Here is a 9,458-nt window from a genome sequence, read left to right as displayed (position 1 = left end):
AAAGTATTTACACACTAGAAGCAGACCAAGAAACTACATTTAAAAGCATGTTATTACACACAAAGATGGAGAAATATACAACTCTTTCTTACAGGATTAGGTTTTGTTTTTTCCTACAAATGTTCCTCTAATCTATAGCATCAATGTAGAATGTGTGAGATATGTGAGTACAGTAGAGAAGTCTGCCTTCTGTATCGTGGCTTTTTATGGCACTCGGCTCAAATGGCCCCTAAACATTTTCTCCTTTTTACACTTCACATGCATGTTTCCATTTCTTTTGCATCCGGTCTGTTGACAGTTGCTTTGGCGGCATGTCTCACTAAACAGGAAGTACCGTTTCCTGTAACTTTCTCACCTGCAACACTGACTCATTAGAAATGACACTTCCCACCGTTGGCTTAGTATGTATGTGTGTGTGTATATATATATATATAATATATATATATGAATCATCTACACCCGACCCACTCACTCCCATGACATCCGATGGTGTTATTGGTCAGAACTAACTTTGGTATCAACTCATTCATATTTGAATGTGGACCTGAAACTGTGGACCTCTTGTTTGTTTTTCTCCATCTGGCCCCAGGGACTTCTATGCCAATACCTGTATCAATGCACACTCCATCTGCCCAGGCGCCATGGAGCAAACACGCCGCGATGATAAGAAGTGCACAGGCTCTGCTGCAGCAGCAGCAGCAACGTCGCCACAAGAACAGGGTCCCTCCCGCTGCACCGACCTCCCTGTGCACCGCCGCGAGTAACACTCACAGAGGTGACAGTTCCATCATTAAGGCTCTGAGCTCCACGGCGCCGCCGCCGTTCAGGGGATCCGCAGCGGACCGAGCCAGCCTCCCGGCTCGCCACGACAGAAGCCAAACGGACAGCGAGCGGCGCAGGAAGAGCTACATGTGCCGGGCCTGCGGGAAGGCCTTCTCCGGCCTGTCCAACCTGGAGGCCCACGAAAGGGTCCACACGGGGGAGAAACCGTTCCGCTGCGACACCTGCGGGAAAAACTTCTCTGAGGCCGGCAACCTGAAGAAGCACCAGAGAGTGCACACCGGGGAGAAACCCTTCCGCTGTGCACAGTGTGGGAAGAGCTTCGCTTGGATCTGCAACCTCAGGACGCACCAGCAATCCACAGGCTGTGCAACAGAAGCGATGGGAAGCATCGGACTTGGCTGATCAAAGAGGAGCAGAGGGGGAGTTGTTGACAATAGTATTCTCTCACTTAGAGGCACGATGCCATTTCCTTATTCCTAAATATTGGTGAGGCAACGTTAGTGGGAAGTATATTTACTTTTTCCGTCATACATACTTTCCAGATGTGTCGTGTCTTTGATGACTATAAGCTCTCTGTGAAAACAAAAAGACCAAAGCAATGTTTTTTCATTGGCTACAGGTCCTGTGTACTTAGCATTGTCATGGTCATGTTGTGTTACAGTGTGACCTGCTGGCTGATGTCGGGAACTGACTGTTACGGCACTTTGAGGAGCAGATTGATCTGAAAGTCAGCTCCGTAAAAACCACTCAGCCAACTTTTACCACAAGAGCAGCTCAACACACAATATTCACTGTGATTCATTCTTTTTTTTCAAGTTGATTTCTTTTCATTTCGTTGGCATCTGCTCTTGCTTTAACTCTCTCAGCCCCAAATGAGTTTTGGGGATGTCTTTCCCCTTCAATCACATTTGACTCTTTGTGGCCTTTTTTTTCACTTCAATACATTACATTACACGGAAAACTCTGGTACATTTAAGCTCCCATTGACGATCTTCAATCAACATGCCATATTTATTGAATTATTTCAACATCCTCTCCTAGAAGCTTTTGTACGGCTTAATCCGGGGCGGGATTCTAAATACTACATAGAATGAAAGTAGAATAAATCAATTTTGAGTCAAATACCAACATTTTAGGCTTTATTTGAGGTGCTTTTAAGATAGAAAATGACTGAGGTTTTTCTACAGCCGCAGTTAAACGGGTTAAACGGTTTTACAGGCCTATCACTCCTGTTTAGAACTATAAGGCTACTCAATGTAAGTCAGTAGCAGTGTTCTAGATCTGTAATGTCTCTACATTTTATTAGTATGTCAAGCATTTGTTCATCACAATTGTTTAATATTTGCAATTTGTGAATTGAAAAGCCAAAGTTCTGCTTTTATAGCCCGTTCTGCCTTTTGTCCAATGTTCGTACTGTGGAAGATAGAATTGTTTGAAACCGTTGCACATTGGATATGGGAGAAATGTCTCTACGATCCGCAGCAGGAGGATTGTGTCTGTCTTTCACATTTGACGGATTAGTACATTTTTTCAGTATGTAAAAGAAGGTTCTTGCACTGCGGGTTTGACTCTTTTGCACATATTAGTGCAAAGAGCTTGATTGCACGTGGTCAAACTCCCCCAACCTGACACGGCTGACTGCAGTGACGGCAGATTGCAAATACTCCTTCATTGTCAGTCGTGAATGGGGGAATGATGACGTGCAGGTTCAAAGAGGTTGGAGTGGTCAGAACACTGCAGAGGAGAATAAAAAGGAAGTCCATTTACCAGTTGGAGGTTTTATTTCCCTGATTTTAATATTTACATATTTTTATGCCTGGAGAACAGAAATTGGGTGATTAGATAACAAGAGCTTTGAAACCATGTCAATGTATAAAAAGTAATAAACAAGAAAAGTTAACGAATGATCCACATTACAAAACATCTGAAATGAATGTTGGCAATATGTAATTGTTAAAGTAAAACCAATTTCTCACTTTCTTTATTTCATCTTTTAATAATACGATGTTACTACACTATATTTATGCTAGGTGTTTGTGCTGTGAAGAAAGCACACACATGCAGTATATACAAGTAGTGAAACCTGCACGGCCAGCTATTGGTCACATGATGGATGTACGCAATTAAAAAGTATAAAGTCCTCATTTGAGGTTTTCTATATTCTGTAACTTTATGGTTCTAAACTGCGTCTCAGAGGGAGACAGTGTACGTTTTACTGTTATACATTTAATTATACATTTATCCTTAGAATTTGGTTAAAGACTGTGTTAAAAGATAATACAATCAAGTAATAAATATGTATTATAGAGTAATCAAATGAGTAATTCAACTTTTCTGCCGCATCTGAGTGATGAACATATTCATGTAATAATACTAGGGCCGGGACTTTAGCGCATTAATTACGATTAATTAATTACAATGTGAATTAAGATTAATTAATTACACAAAAAATAACACATTAAACATTTTTTACGCATTTTTACACTTATTTTTTGCACCGCGGAACGTTTCTCACTGGATGAGTTTCGGGGGGACCGATTATACTGGAGCACCAACTAGCGCTCATGACTTCAGACAACAACAAACCACAGTGAACGAAGAAGCTGACGAGACCGCGTCGGTTGGCCCCGTGAATGGGAAATTTTATTATAAAAAACAAACGGATGGAAGCGTCGATAAGAGCGTTGTTGTGTGCAAGCTATGCAACAAGGAATTCACATCGAGCCTCAAGTATCACCTCAACGCAAAACAATTAGCAGCTAGCGTGGACGTTAGCCCGACCCGAGTACAGGACCCACACCCAACCCACACTGCACCAGATAACTGGTTTAAGGACCAGGGTAACTAAGTCCATGTCTGAAAAAATAACCAATGTTCTGAATGTCCTTGAAAGTATTAGTCTACTTAAAAAAAACTAGTTTACAGAAGGTCTACTTATCTATAGGCTACCTGAATTTCTGAAAGTACTATATTTCTAAATATGCTATTATTACACTTGTCTGCTGGAATTGGTTGAACAAAAATGTTCACTCACTGTTCTCAGGTCAAATATTTATGCAATTAAAATGCGATTAATTTCGATTAATTAATTACAAAGCTTCTAATTAATTAGATTAATATTTTTAATCGAGTCCCGGCCCTAATAAAGTGTTTATTTGTATTTGCTGTGTATTTATGCCAAGACCAAAGAGTCAGATTCCAGGTACACGTACACATACATTCTGATACTCTGATTCAATTCAATTCATTTTATTTTGTTTTGCCCAAAATCGCAAATTACTCATTAGCCCCAGAGGGGCATGCAACATCCTCTGTCCCGAAACCCTCACATCGGCACAGGAAAAACTCCCCAAAATACGAAAACCCGTCCATGGGGAGAAAAAAGGGAAGAAACCTTAGGGAGGGACCCCTCTCCCGGGATGGACAGACTGCAATCGATGTCATGTGTACAGAATCAACAATGTAAAAGATGTACAATACATTCAATTCCTATGACCAAAATTATTCAAATATTGCAAGTAGCAGTAAGCCAAGTGTACGGAAGGACCACTGCAGGGACAACCACCATCAGATAAAACCTCCATCAGATAGAACCACCATAAGATAGAACCACCATCCACAGAAGCACAGACCTTAGGAAAGGGTAATAATAATAATGATGATATAAATATATACATGCATAAATAGGTATCGAAAAACATTTACATTAATAAATATAAAAGTTATGTATTGTTTGTCGCTAATCTTAAAGGTCAAATGAAATGGAGGTGAGGTGTTTAGTGGAGGATTTTGCATGTGATCTGGGTGGAACTAAGTACTTCCATGAATATTGTGTGTAGTTGAATTATTTCACTGTGATATGTTTAATCATTTTCTTATTCATTGACACGGTCAGGAGTGGTAGCCAACAGAAGGTTACTGCTCACCACTAGTGGTTTGACCTGTTGAAGTGTATTCAAACATTAAACAACGTTTTGCTGGCCAGAACTAGGATCAGCACCGTGGCTGCAATAAAACAACAATCCTCCTCTGTTGGTCCATATTCTGTGAAATCTAAAATGTGAGTGCCTTGTTGAAATAGACTTTAATGTTGAGTTTAAGAGTTTCAAACTAGCCGCCGGACACAGGAGGACTTTTGAATAGTTCATTTATCTTCTCCCATGAAGAAGACCATCCCTCCTCCTTCAGTTCATCACAACTAATCCCTCGTGCTGGTATTACATTTCTACCTAAAAGGGTTACGGGACAGCAGTCTGAAGCTTATTCTTAGCTGGAGGTCGAGGATCTTCGTTATCTACACACGTGAGAGGAGTGGTAAACTCTGGCTGGCTGTGATGCTGTGCGTGTGCGTGTGCGTGTGCATGAATGTGTATGTCGTCGGGTTAATCAAGCAAGCCTTTCTTTATTGCATTGGCGTATATGTAAGGATGTCTATTGTTAAGAAATGATTATTTTAAAGCACCACTAATAGCCATAAACTGTCTTTCAGTGCATGCCTTACCTGGGAGGGGCAATGCAAACACTAAATGACCTCATTTTATGAGGAAAGAGCCTGAAAGACGTTCAAATTAGGGAGTAAAAAGTATGAAACAAATAACCTTAGTTGCAAATCAGATTTTTTGATCCCTTTCATATTTACACCATCCAGAGCCATCACAGACTCTCACACTCAACCACTTCCCTGGTTAAGTCCCTGAGGGGTCAGGGGTCGTGGTTCAGGGTTCAGGGTGACATTGGGATTGGACAGCATATGCTCTACAGCTAGCTGGGATGGGTCAGTAAGGCTTCTGTCGTTTTGTATGATTCCATTTGTGATATAAATAAACATCCTTTGATTTGATTCCAGCCAGTGAGGGCCTTCCTCTCGAGGCAGCCTGAACGCGACGGTGTCCGTGTTTCACTTCCCCTTTTTCACTGCAGCATGAAGCCCCCCCGCCCCCCTCTCTGCACACCCCCTCCTCCTTGCATCGATCCAATGAGTGACGCTCCCGCTGCCCGCCTTCCCCTCCGTGGGGCCAGTCTGTAACATTCATCTCTACTGAAACCACGCCTCTTCTGGCACCGCCTGGTCCCCCACCTTTCCAAGAGGGTTGGGAGTTGCGTGACGTTGGGGGCCATTGAGCTGCAGGCTGGTGCTGCTATATTGGATGAAGTAGACAGCGAAAGAGTTTAAGTGTCCCTAGAGGTCATGCAGGGGTGGGGTGATGGAACGTAAGGTGGGGGGGCATTCTTTGAGAACAGGGTCCATCCTACAGGGAGGAACACATCTGTTATATGTGTCTATCTGGTCATTTTCTGCATCATTAGCCACATTTTCAGATTCCTTCAATGATTATTTCCAACTGTCTCACCTTGTTCTTCCTCTGAATTTCTCTCTCCTTTCCCTCTAGATTATCCGAAAATATAAGGTGAATCTGGCTGCCTTAAAAACATAACTTTATTTAATCATTTATTTTCATGTTTGTATGTATTGTATTTGTATGCCTCAACTGGGATTAAGGTTCATTAAAGGTATAATTAAAACATGTTGATCAAACTTAAACTCTAAATTAAAGGAACTGAATCTCTTAACTTACTAACTCAACATTTAAACATATCCAGGTTACAAATTAGTTCACGTTGAATAAGATTATTCTTTTTTACATTTAATTTAAGTTAAGAAACAATTTTCCTTGACATTGATTTTGATGTCGTTTTGTTAACTTTCTTGTTGGATTTTTTTTTGCCTTAGATTAACATTGGTTGCTGCACACTGAGCGTGGTTTGACCTCACAGATGAGGTGTTGGGACCGAGGCTTTATATAACTCCCTTGACTTAATTGCCTCATCTCTTTGGGAACGCCAGGACCAAGTACATCAGAATGTGACCATGAAGAGGAGGAGGAGGAGGAGGAGGAGGAGAGTAATGATGAGCTGCTGGATCTAATGACGGAGGACATTAGGGTGAAGCAGAGGCGGAGAGTATAAGAGAGGAGAGGACAAGCTCTTTTTACTACTGAAGAGATAGAGATGTGTGTGTGTATATATATCAAATGTATTTCTTTGGGTTTGGGAATACTCCATCATCTGGAAATTTACATGGATTTCAAAATGATTTGCAAATAGTGTTGAGTGCATTTGTATTCACCCCCTAACGTCGATCTGGTGCCACCAATCGCCCCGTTTGCAGGTGATTGGACCCAGGAGGAACCAATCAGGGACGCGGCCCCCAGGCACACGAGAGGCAGGAAACTACAAAGTAAAACAGGAACTGAACCCACACCATGACACATGACACTTAACCTCTGCACTCTGAAACATTTCTTCCACGCCAGCTGTTGGTCAAACAAAATATATCTACATTTTCATTTGTTCTACTCATTAGTAATTATACCCCTATGAGCTCAGCCAGAGAAATGTTGGAAAAGAAACAAAGAGGCTTTGCCTGTCGTCTAATTTGGTTTAGGTCAAAAGTGAAAAGTCCTCCAAGTCCTCCAACCCTTGCTCTGTGGGATCAGGCTCTGCTGAGGGGCAGCATACGATGCCCTAGTACGCGCCGTGTGTGGCCTGTGCCCACATTTCGTGCACAGAGTGGTGCAGCACTTTGAGACAGCCTGGAACAGGAGCAGTGACCTCGTGTTTCTAGAACCATCAGATGGGGGGCCCGAGGGTGAAGCAGCAAGGACCCGACGCTGCACTGCAAGCTGCTTGACGATTTTCTTGCTTTAGAAATCAAAATGATGTTGTCATAAATCATACAAACTACTTAGAATATAAATCAACTGGGAATGAAGGTGTTCAGGACTCCAGGGATGTGGACCCTCTTTCCCAGCGGTACATAGTCAGGACTACACCCCTGTTGGGGGTGGAGGTGCACACCTGGAACGTCTGGATGCATCTGATGTGGCAGCGGTGGCAATGAGGTCCCTCCCGTTAGCAGCCCCGAGTCGATGACGTTGGTGTAGCCTCGACCCCTCCGTCACGCTGCAGCCTGAGTCAATGTGAGGCTGCACCGGGGGAGGAACAGATGCTCCATCACCCCACGGGCCATTGCTTCCAGTCCCGGCCCCTCAACAACTGTTAGGAAGGATCCCGCTGACCTTGTTGCCGACACACAGCCCATGTGATGTGTTGTGACAACCGTTTCTTTCTTTTCTTCTTCTTAACCATCACCTATACGGGTATTAGATACATCTGCAAATGCGATTGATCACAGAAATATCTGCTGAAGTTCACAGGAGATTATATGTATATAGCATACATGGACATGTATTACAATCACCTTTTGGGTTGAGTACATCTGTAAGATGCACGGGGGGGGAGGTACTGTGTGCATGCTGATGGGCTGCAGGGGGCTCCTTGCAGACCACCGTGAGGCCAAAGAGTTTCACCAGTTAGTATCAATCTGAAAAGATAGAAATGCATTGTGCCTGGAGTACGTCATACATAGTGCACCGTGACAGGTTTACATTTTCTGCACAATCGTATTGTCATACAGTCACTTATAAGGATGCTGTTGTCCACATTGGTCCCATTACACCGAGCAGCACAGTTCTGGCTGATTGTGATCCCAGCAGTAGAAAATGTATCCTCTGACTGGAGCTTGTACACAAAGCCAACAGCTCCTCAAGGGAAGAGAGCTTTTCTGCTTCTGCGAATAGACAATAAAGAAGAGGACATGCACATCAAATGAGTTCACCTTTTGATAATAAATGATGCCACTGCAGCTGTACTGTGTTCGTAAGACGGGTCCAAGTGTCCCGGTAAGGTCCTGTCCGATCTGCCTGGCTCATTTCAATAGAATGTTGAAGTCATACTCTGTACCTTGAGCTACGATTAACAATAACCCAAATCCTTCATGGATCCTTCCTCCTCCATGAACGGCCTCATGCTCTCTCTGTGTAAACCATCCATTCTCTCAATGCTGTAGGTCTCTACTTTGTGGTTGGAAAGTTCCATGATGTCACAAAAGGTCATTTCATACATATATGTTTAACAAATGAAAACTGCTCCAAACGTACATACAGTATAAACAACCTCATTGGATCCACAATGCTCTCAGCTCTCATACACTCACACATACGCTGGACGGAGTAAATGTTGTTGCATCCACGTGTAGTAAAGGTTGGGTTGGAGAAAATGGAGGAATTAAATAAAGAAAACAATTGTGGAGGCAGCAAATGAGTGCCTTGGTGTCTCTAGTACAGAATGCGATTCAATAAAACTATAAAAGAAATGATTCACTTTTTCACCTACAATTTGTCACTTTTTCAATGGAAAGCCAGAAACCCAGGACAGGACTTTAGTCAGGTATTAAATCATTTAAATGACCAACCAGATATTATATGCCGCACTTAGATTTTGTTTGAGGCCCAGATGCGACCCAGTCGGACTGGATTGAGCAAATAATCAAGGTGGGCTGTTGTGTCCCATTCATCAAAGACAATACAGCCTGTACAAGAATGAATCCTCCAGGGGGACATGAAGACGGAGGACACAATACTCACTTTTACAATGACAATTGCCAACAGGGGACACTTTGGTAAAAGTTCAAAAGATAATGTGCATAATAAAACGGTGGCAATCTGCTCCGGTCCGGTATCCGTAGAAATGGACCCTTAACGTACTCCATCATCCTCCCAGCAGGCCAGCATCAGCATCCCACCATTCTCCGTCCATTGTGTGCTTCTTCTACG

Source organism: Pungitius pungitius, chromosome 9 (assembly GCF_949316345.1).
Source record: "Pungitius pungitius chromosome 9, fPunPun2.1, whole genome shotgun sequence".
In the NCBI taxonomy this organism is placed as follows: Eukaryota; Metazoa; Chordata; class Actinopteri; order Perciformes; family Gasterosteidae; genus Pungitius; species Pungitius pungitius.
Note: the sequence above shows the minus strand (reverse complement) of the source record.